Genomic DNA, 8,785 nt, shown 5'->3' with positions numbered 1-8,785 from the left:
AACTTTTCCTGCACCTACAAGTACTGATTCTTGCCTTGAAGAGGGATGGGGAAATGATGTGTTGGTGGCGGATCTGAATATGTTTTATTTAATGTCATGATTTCTTTATCCCATCCTCTGCACTAATCTAAAAATAATAACGGGTTGACAGTTTCAACAGCAATTACTGTATATGTATGATCGTATGCCAAGATTGCCTAAGAGAATATTGACAATAGAACTTGAACCTCCAGTAGGTGAGACATTATAGTAAAAAACAAATATATCAAATCATACAGAATTTTGTTTATGAAGCAAATTCTTCCATCAGTCAGGGCTTTTTGATACATAGCCCTTGCTGTACAGAACCTCACCTATTGGAAATGAGATGAAGCTGATATTTCCCATGGTGGCTCACACCTGAAATCCCAGCGCTTTGGGAGGCAGGTGGATTGCTTGACCCCAGGAATTTGAAACCAGCCTGGGTCGTGTGGTGAGACCCCATCTCCACAAAAAATACAAAAATTAGCTGGATGTGGTGGTGCATGCCTGTAGTCCCAGCTACTTGGGAAGCTAAGGTGGGAGGATCACCTGAGCCCAGGTAGTTGAGGCTGCAGTGAGCTGCGATTGACTCACTGCACTCCAGCCAGACAGAGTGGGACCCGTCTCAAAAAAACAAACAAAAAAAAAAACCAAATGATATTACCCACCATAAATGAAGCTCTTTTGCAAAAAGATGATAACATAGTTGTTCCTAATCAGGATTTACTATGACAATGTAAACATTTATCTATTTTCACGTTTTAAAGATCTACAATAGAAATTTTACCTCTAACTGAGGATATTAGTCATCTATGGCTGCCATAATAAAATATCACGGACTGGCTGACTTAATCAGCAGAAATTTATTTCCTCACAGTCTGGAGGCTTGAGGTCTAAGCACTCCTTCTAGTTTGAAGATAGCACATTCTTGCTGAGTTGTCACATGACCTCCCTTCATGTGAGCGGAGGAAATAGCTCTGGTGTCTCTCTTCCTCTTCTTATAAGGACAGTGGTCCCATTGGATTAGGGCCCCACCCAAATTACCTCACTTAACCTTAAATACCTCCATACAGAGTCTATCTCCAAATACAGAAACAGTGGGGGTTAGAGCTTCAATACGTGCATTTTGCAGGGTACAATCCAGTTTATAACACTGGCATAAACCCACAGGCTCACTGGAGCTCTGGGTCTCTTGCTTCTGGCTAGCTTTAGATCAACTCAGTGTAAGAGTCATCTCTATGTTCTGATCAGAAGTTCTAATTTGGAATTTTTTATATTGATATTTAAACATATATGAGAAAAATGAATGCTTGTTGCTCTATAAATGTGGTTTGGTGGACAAATTATTTCTAAACATAAGGTCTTTGAAGAAAAAATAATTAAAGGAATTCTTGGTGGTTAAAAGGGGTTGAGAGTCACTGGACAGTCTACTACCTGCCTGCAGAGGTAAATTCAACCAGGGAGTCCCTTGAGATGGCATTCAGCGTTCAGATCTGAGAGTCTGTGTCTGAGTGGGAAAAAACAGACTGTTTCTTCTCTGCTGTCATACCACAACAATCAACACAGATGACTTCTGTGGCCAAATGTGTGTGGGGTTCCTCTCACCCCTCTACACCAAGCAAGCCATCAATTCTGCAGGGGACATCAGCTAGGTGTCCTCTGATTCAATTCAATCTCAGCACGGTTGGTCTGGAGATAGCGACAGACCCCATAGGGTGAGGGCACTGCTGCAAGACTGCTCCCACTTCCAATGCCAACTGCAAGCCCCAGGTTATTTTGCATGTGCTTTAGATGCACTGGCTATAAATTGGGGTTCCTATGACCCCCTTCTTGGATTCAATTAATTTGCTAGAGTAGCTCACAGGACTCAGGAACACTTTACTTTGACTTACTGCTTTATTAGAAAGGATATTACAAAGAACACAGATGAAGACAGGCATAAGGTGAGGTACGGGGTTAGAGGTATGCAAGCTTCCATGCCCTGTCCAAGGACATCAGCCTCCAGGAAACTCCATGTGTTCAGCTATTTGGACACTTTCCAAACTCTTTAGTTTTTTGAGTTTTATGGTGGCTTCATTACCTAGGCATGATTGATTAAACAAATGCCCATTGCCCATTGGGGATCAGTTTAACCTTCAGCCCTCTTCTATCCCCAAAGTTTTGGGGGGAGTGGGGTGGAAAGCTCCAATCCTCTAATCTTGCCTTGGTCTTTTCTGTGACCAGTCCTATCCTGAAGCTACCTGGAGGCAGCCAGTCAGTGAATTCAATAACATGCTTTGGAGATTCTAAGGATTTTAGGAGTTTTATGTCAGAAAATGAGGTAGAAGAAAATATATGTTTTGCAATAACAACCTATGAATTGAGTTGTACTTATGATACAATTATATGTGAAGAATTATATGGAATAGAGAACCCATTGAAATATAACAAAGTAGTTCTCCATCCACATTTTTATTGCTACCAGATTTACAAAGAATAATACAAGTCCCAAGCCTGGCTGTATATTTGAAGAAGACCGGTTGTCTGGATGCTCACCAATCCCATTTCCTCTTCTGGGGCAGCCAGGGAGACTCCATTTCCCAGGCTTCTTCAGGCAGGGCTATGTGACTAAGTCCTAGCCAATTGGAAGTGGATGGAAATGATGTACAGCAGTTCTAGGACTGGCTGTAAAAAAACTGTGTTTTTTTTTTTTTTTCATAATCTTTCTTCTCCTTCAGTAGCAACAATGGAGGCCATGTATTGAAATCATTCTACATGAATAACCTGAGTTTCATAGTTATCACCTGAAAGAAGCATTCAGAAAAACTCTTTGATTTTGGGGGGAGCAAGAAATAAACTTTATTGCGAATCCACTGAAATTTTGGGGTTGTTTGATGCAATAGATAACATTAATTGTCTTTATTAAAATAATACTAAGAAAAAAATTTTAAGAATTTTTGACAGCAACCTGTTTTATCTATTGAAAGATACATACTGTTTAAGAAATACTGTTCAAAAATACAGAATTTCCTTTTGCCTAATCATCAAATGAATGCTGTTGCTGTCATGGGATCACTTTTATCTCCCTCAGCAAGATTCTGGTCAGAATCTTTCTAAATTGACTATTGGTTAATATTTTCCTCTAGGCACACCCACAAATCACAACAGGGCTTCAGGCTTCAACCTATTCCATCTTTGATACTATCAAATGCTGGGAAAATTGATTTAAAGGCCCTGATTAGATGTCACCTATATTTTCCCCTTTCCCCTAAAATACAGCCTGCTGAAAACTCTATATCTTCTGAATTCCATTTGTCTGTGAAAAACATCGTGTAGCTCAGGTTGTGCCTGATGTACCTATCCTATGAATTTGCAGTGGCTGCTGAGGGCACTGTGTTGTGAAGGATTCAGAGGTGGTGACTGAGTTTATTAGAATTCTCTTTGTCTGTCAAAGGCCAGAGAGTGGGGACAGGCTTGTGTATCACATCATTGCCATTGCTGGCTAACCCTGCATTTCAGAATATTAAATGCAGTGTCTACCTCGGTTAGCGTCCAGTCCTGTTAAAAATGGTGAAACCCATCTAAGGCCGTACCCTTGATCCAATAACTACTGTTCTATTGTGCAGCAGTTTGTTGCTATTTTTGGAGCTGTGTTAATTTAGGTGAGACTTACATTAATTGTTGGACTCATCTCCAATCACCATTGAAGATGACATTGTGTAGTATCTGCTGTATAGGGTTTAGAGATCACGAACATGCTAACAGATTCTGTGCCTTCTATTAGAATGCCAAAGGTGATGGTAGGTTTTAGTAAGTGAGCATTATCATAGACTATTGATGGGGGTGTACATTGCCATACATTTTCTGTAGTACGATCTAGTTATGTGTACCAAAATGTAAAATATATCTACATTTTGACTTAGTAACGGTGCTTTTCGGACTTTATCCTAAAAATAGAAGTAAACGTTTACATATAAGGATATCAATTACAGCCTTGTTTTTAGTATCAATATTCATCATTAAAGGACTGGTAGAATAAGTTATAATATATTCATGTGATGGAACCGTATGGAGCCTTTTAATTCGATAAGGCCAACCAATATGGCATGAAAAGCTATTCTTGATACAATGTAAAATAAAGAATTCAGGCTGTAGAACAATTTGCACAGTATTAGTTTGTCTAACGTGCAGCTCATAGAGAAGTGCATATTATTCTATCTAGTGTATTTATAAAAGACTTTTATGATAAAATATCATAGACAGCAAATGCTGGAAGTACATATTCCACATGTTAAAAAGAGACTCCATCTGGATACAAGCTGTACACGACCGAAGGCAGAAGACCCGTGGCCCATGGAGCAAATCTTCGAACTGTCTCCGTCCACCTCCCGCCTTGATTTGTGACCCTAGACCCTTTGGGACTCATCTGACCCAGCTAGCCACATCCCGGACCCAAACCACGTTCCCTGTGAAGGTGGAGAAGCCAGAGCTGGAGATGGCCAAAGCCCGGAACCAACTGGACGCCGTCCTGCAGTGTCTGCTGGAGAAGAGTCACATGGTCAGGGAGCGTCTGGATGAGGAAGCTGGGAAAACCCCCTCAGGCACCCACAATAAGGACCGCTCCATCGCAGCCACTGGCAAAAGGCCTTCTGCCCGCTTCCCGCACTGGCGGAGGAAGAAGAGGGGAATGGATGACGGGCTGGCTGAGGGAGGGCCGCAGCGATCCAGCACCTGTGTGATCAAGCTGTCGGACCGGAGCGTGGACTTGGCCCAGTTCATTGAGAACACGCCGCTCTACCCGGTCTGCAGTGCCTGGATGTGAAACAGCGAGCGTGAATGCTCTCCCAGCTCACCCCTGCCCTCGCTGCCTGAGGATGAGGAGGGTTCAGAGGTCACCAACAGCAAGAATCGGGATGTGTACAAGCTGCCGCCACCCACAGCGCTCGGGTCACCCAGAGATGCCTGCAGATTCCGCATCCCATCTCCGCTGCAGCCTGAGATGCCGGGCACCCCGGATGGCGAGGTAGAGCCTGAGCCCTCCACACTGATCTATCGCAACAAGCAGCGCTGGAAATGCATCAGCCACAGGTGGAAGGAGGCCTCTCATTGGAACCAGCTTCGTTATTCAGAAAGCCTGAAGTTCCTACGGGAGATGTATGAGCGACAGTGATGTTCCCAGCTCCTGCCCTCCCACCCCAGTAAACGTCTCCCAACTCCACAAAATAAATAAATAAATAAATAAGAGACTGCATCTGTAGGGTAGGATGGAAGCAAGGAAAGCGGCATGGTTGAGGCAGCTGTACATTGTATATTGCATTGTTCAATTCTTTTCAATTACCTTTTTATCAGCAAAAGCAGTATAATTATTTTGAGAAGAATAAAAGAAACATTAGAAGCTAACAACTCCTTTATTTTCTCTAAGATAAAATCCTAATGCAAGAATTCAAAACCGTGTAGAAGATGCATAGATTCTCCTAGCATATATATATATATATGTATGTGTGTATATATATGTATGTATGTATGTATATATATATGTATGTGTCTGTGTGTGTGTGTGTGTGTGTGTGTGTGTGTATATATATATATATATATATATATATATATATATGTTAGGAGAAGGAGGTGTAGGAGTGAGCCACATGGAGAGCTGGGGAAAGCTCTGGAAGTGCAAAGATCTGAGGTGCTCCAGGCATGTGTGAGTAGAGCAGAGCAAAGGAGGAAGTGTAGGGCTGGGGGCAGATCACACAGGGCCACATAGGACAGAGTAGAGATATGAGCTTTACCTCTGCAAGAGATGGGAGTCGCTGATAGGTTTAAGTGGAAACATGACATTACTTGACCAACATTTAAACATGATCTATCTCCATTAGGTTGAAAATAGCCTGAAGAAGGGTGGGGGCAGAAGTGGAAGGACCAGTTAGGAGGCTCTCACATTCATCCAGGTGAGGGATAACGGTGACTTGGAACAGAGTGGCAGATATGGGAAAAACAAGATGCTTTCGCTAACTCTGTGACCTTGGGTAAATTGCTTAACCTCTCTGCATCTCATTTCTTCATCTGTAAAATAGGAAGGTAGTAACAGATTGAACCGTGTGACATTGTCATTTTGGTAGGTCAGAAATGGTCAAATACTAACACTTTCGTATGGCTCACCTCTAGGCCATACCGTATTTGTTGCTATGAGGATTAAATAAACTAATACAAGTAAAACACTTAGAGCCGTGTCTGATGCGTTTTAATACAAAGTAAATGTGAGTTGTTACTGCTCTTATGATTATCAGCGCCTTACATTTTCAACATTTTTTCACATTCCTTTTCTAATTCAGTCCTTGTGACAGTTTAGTGGGACAGGCAGGGCAGGCAGCATCAGCTACATGCTCAAAAGAGCCTTCTGCAGCACTTTAGAAGGTGTCTGTTCACACATCATGCCATTTGAGTCACAGAACAACCCCCTGTGGTATGTAATGCATGTATTCAAGTCTGCTTTGTGTATTTAAATAATGAAATGATAAGAAAATAAGTAATTCATACATATTTGAATTATTTCCCCAAATAATTAGGAATAAAATTGTTATGTGTTACCCTCACGTGGATATCTTAATTGATGAGATGCATGAAAGCAGAGTTCGGAGCTCTTGATCTTTAAGATCCAGTTCAATGATCATGTCCTGCAGGCTCTAGAGCTCTTCGCTCCCATCTGTTAGTAGAGAGAGCTGCTCCATGAACAGTACATGTGGTGTTCTTGTCTTTCAGTTTGCGTATCCTGTCGCCTCTGCTTGGACTCCCTGTTTTTCTCTGATTTCTGCACGCCTCATAGAGTATCAGGCACAAAGTGGCTGGCCAGTAAATGGTTAAAAAATGAACAAGGAACTAAGAAAAGGAATGAGTGATTATTCTCTGGTTTATTTACCAGGAAACCAAGACCCTAGATAGTGAAGTGAACTGCTTAATTTCAACACAACTACTAAATGAATTAGCCAAGAGTCATGCCCAGGTGGTGGAAAATCATGTCCAGAATGCCATCCAATGTGGCATGAAACGTCAGCCCAAAATGAAGCCGTAGGTGTGCTCAGCTTGGAGTGTGCCTACAAGATGAAAACCCACCCCAGATGGCATATCCAATTTAATCAACATCACCTGTGAGCCAAACTGAACAGTAAATGTTAAGACAGGATCACTAATAATGGGGACCTGGAATGTAGCCAGAATTAAAACAATGATCTGCTTAACAATCCCTCTGGGCTGGATGCATGCGGAGAACGGATAAATGCTGGATATCGAAACAGCTGCTCTATGGCAAACTGAAATGGGGCAATCATAGATAGCAAAGGGAGAAGAAACACTTGAAAGTTGTCTTAAATAAAGTAGCGCTTTAAATAATGTGTGACCTGGCTGTGGCCTTTAAGAAGCAACCACCACACACACACTATCCTGGTGCGCCTCTCTAGAGAATGAGGTGGCTTTGGGTGAACAAAGCCTATGGAAGTAGAAAAGGCAATAATGACTGGTGCCACCCATCCCGATACACAGATTGTATTAATCCAAACTAACACCTGGAATCACCTTGGAACACAAAGGCCTGTGTTCCAAATTAAAATCCCATGGTTCACCACTTCCTGAGCTTTGCCTCCTAAATGTGACCATTTTCTACAAATGCCGTGTAGCCATTGCATAAATCCTATGTCTTTCATATACTGTCTATTGTCTAATTATTTTAAAATTATAATTACATGGTGTCTTCTCATCAGGGTCACAAATTGCCTTAGAACAGAAATCAAAGTTGATGTTCAAAAATACATGATCACCAGCATGGCACAGGCCAAGAACAACCAGACTGCTGGTTTGTAACACCATCCTGGCTGGTCCAGCCATTGCCCTGCTTCCTTTGGGTTGATGACTTTACACTAGAAAGTATAGTAGGACTGTAAACATACAGTGTTCCTGGAAAGGGCTTCTTGATTGATTGATTCCCCAAGTTCATTTTTATACTTGTCTGTCATTTGGGGAGATCCCATATCAGTGTGTAATTTATCATCCATACAACTGTATTAAAATAAGCATGCTAATTACAGACCTAGGAGTAGGGACTGAAAAAAAAAAAAAAAGCAGGCAAACAAGTAAAGAATCAGTTGTTAAAAAAAATTTTCATGTATTTAATAATCATTTTGAAATGCATACTCTGTGTCACTGTGCTGATCCTCGGGAATACAGATAAAAAGAATGCACTTACTTATGGAACATATAGATGAGTAGAAATACACATTTCACCACTGCTACCATCAACTATAATATGTCCAAATGTTTTAAGAATAAGTTGTTATCTTTTTTTATTGATACATAATATTTGGACATATTTATGGAGTACATGTGATATTTTGTTACATGCACAGAATATGTAATTATCAAGGCAGGGTATCTAGAATATCCACCACCTCAGGTACTTATCATTCCTATTTCTTGGGAACATTTCATGGCCTCTCTTCTTGCTGTTCTGGAAGGTACAATACATTGTGGTTAACTATAGTCATCCCCATTCTAATATGCAACATTAGAGCTTATTTCTTCAATTGAACTGTATATTTGTATCCATTAACCAACATTTTTTATCTTCCCCCATTATAATTGTTTTAACAGCTGCAAGATCACTATGGAGTCCTAAGCATAGTTGAATTTCATGTATATAACCATCAGATCATCTCCTGCAAACTTCCCGGTGCAGGAATTCTTATCACAGCTTCCCTGAGAGGAGGTTAGCAGATTTGACTATTCACAATATTTGAGA

At 41.1% G+C, this 8,785-nt stretch overlaps 1 pseudogene across 1 annotated transcript; it reads left to right on the top strand.

The window, feature by feature from the left end:
• The first annotated feature begins 673 nt into the window (after positions 1-673).
• Positions 674-5,242, top strand: LOC116556884 (annotated as a pseudogene). Its single transcript, XR_004271225.1, has one exon. The product of XR_004271225.1 is annotated as a protein lin-37 homolog pseudogene (transcript).
• Positions 5,243-8,785: the final 3,543 nt, after the last annotated feature.

Source organism: Sapajus apella, unplaced genomic scaffold (genome assembly GCF_009761245.1).
Source record: "Sapajus apella isolate SASKATOON/1434 unplaced genomic scaffold, GSC_monkey_1.0 scaffold18, whole genome shotgun sequence".
NCBI classification, from domain to species: domain Eukaryota; kingdom Metazoa; phylum Chordata; class Mammalia; order Primates; family Cebidae; genus Sapajus; species Sapajus apella.
Note: the sequence above shows the minus strand (reverse complement) of the source record. Positions and strands in the feature narration are given on the sequence as shown.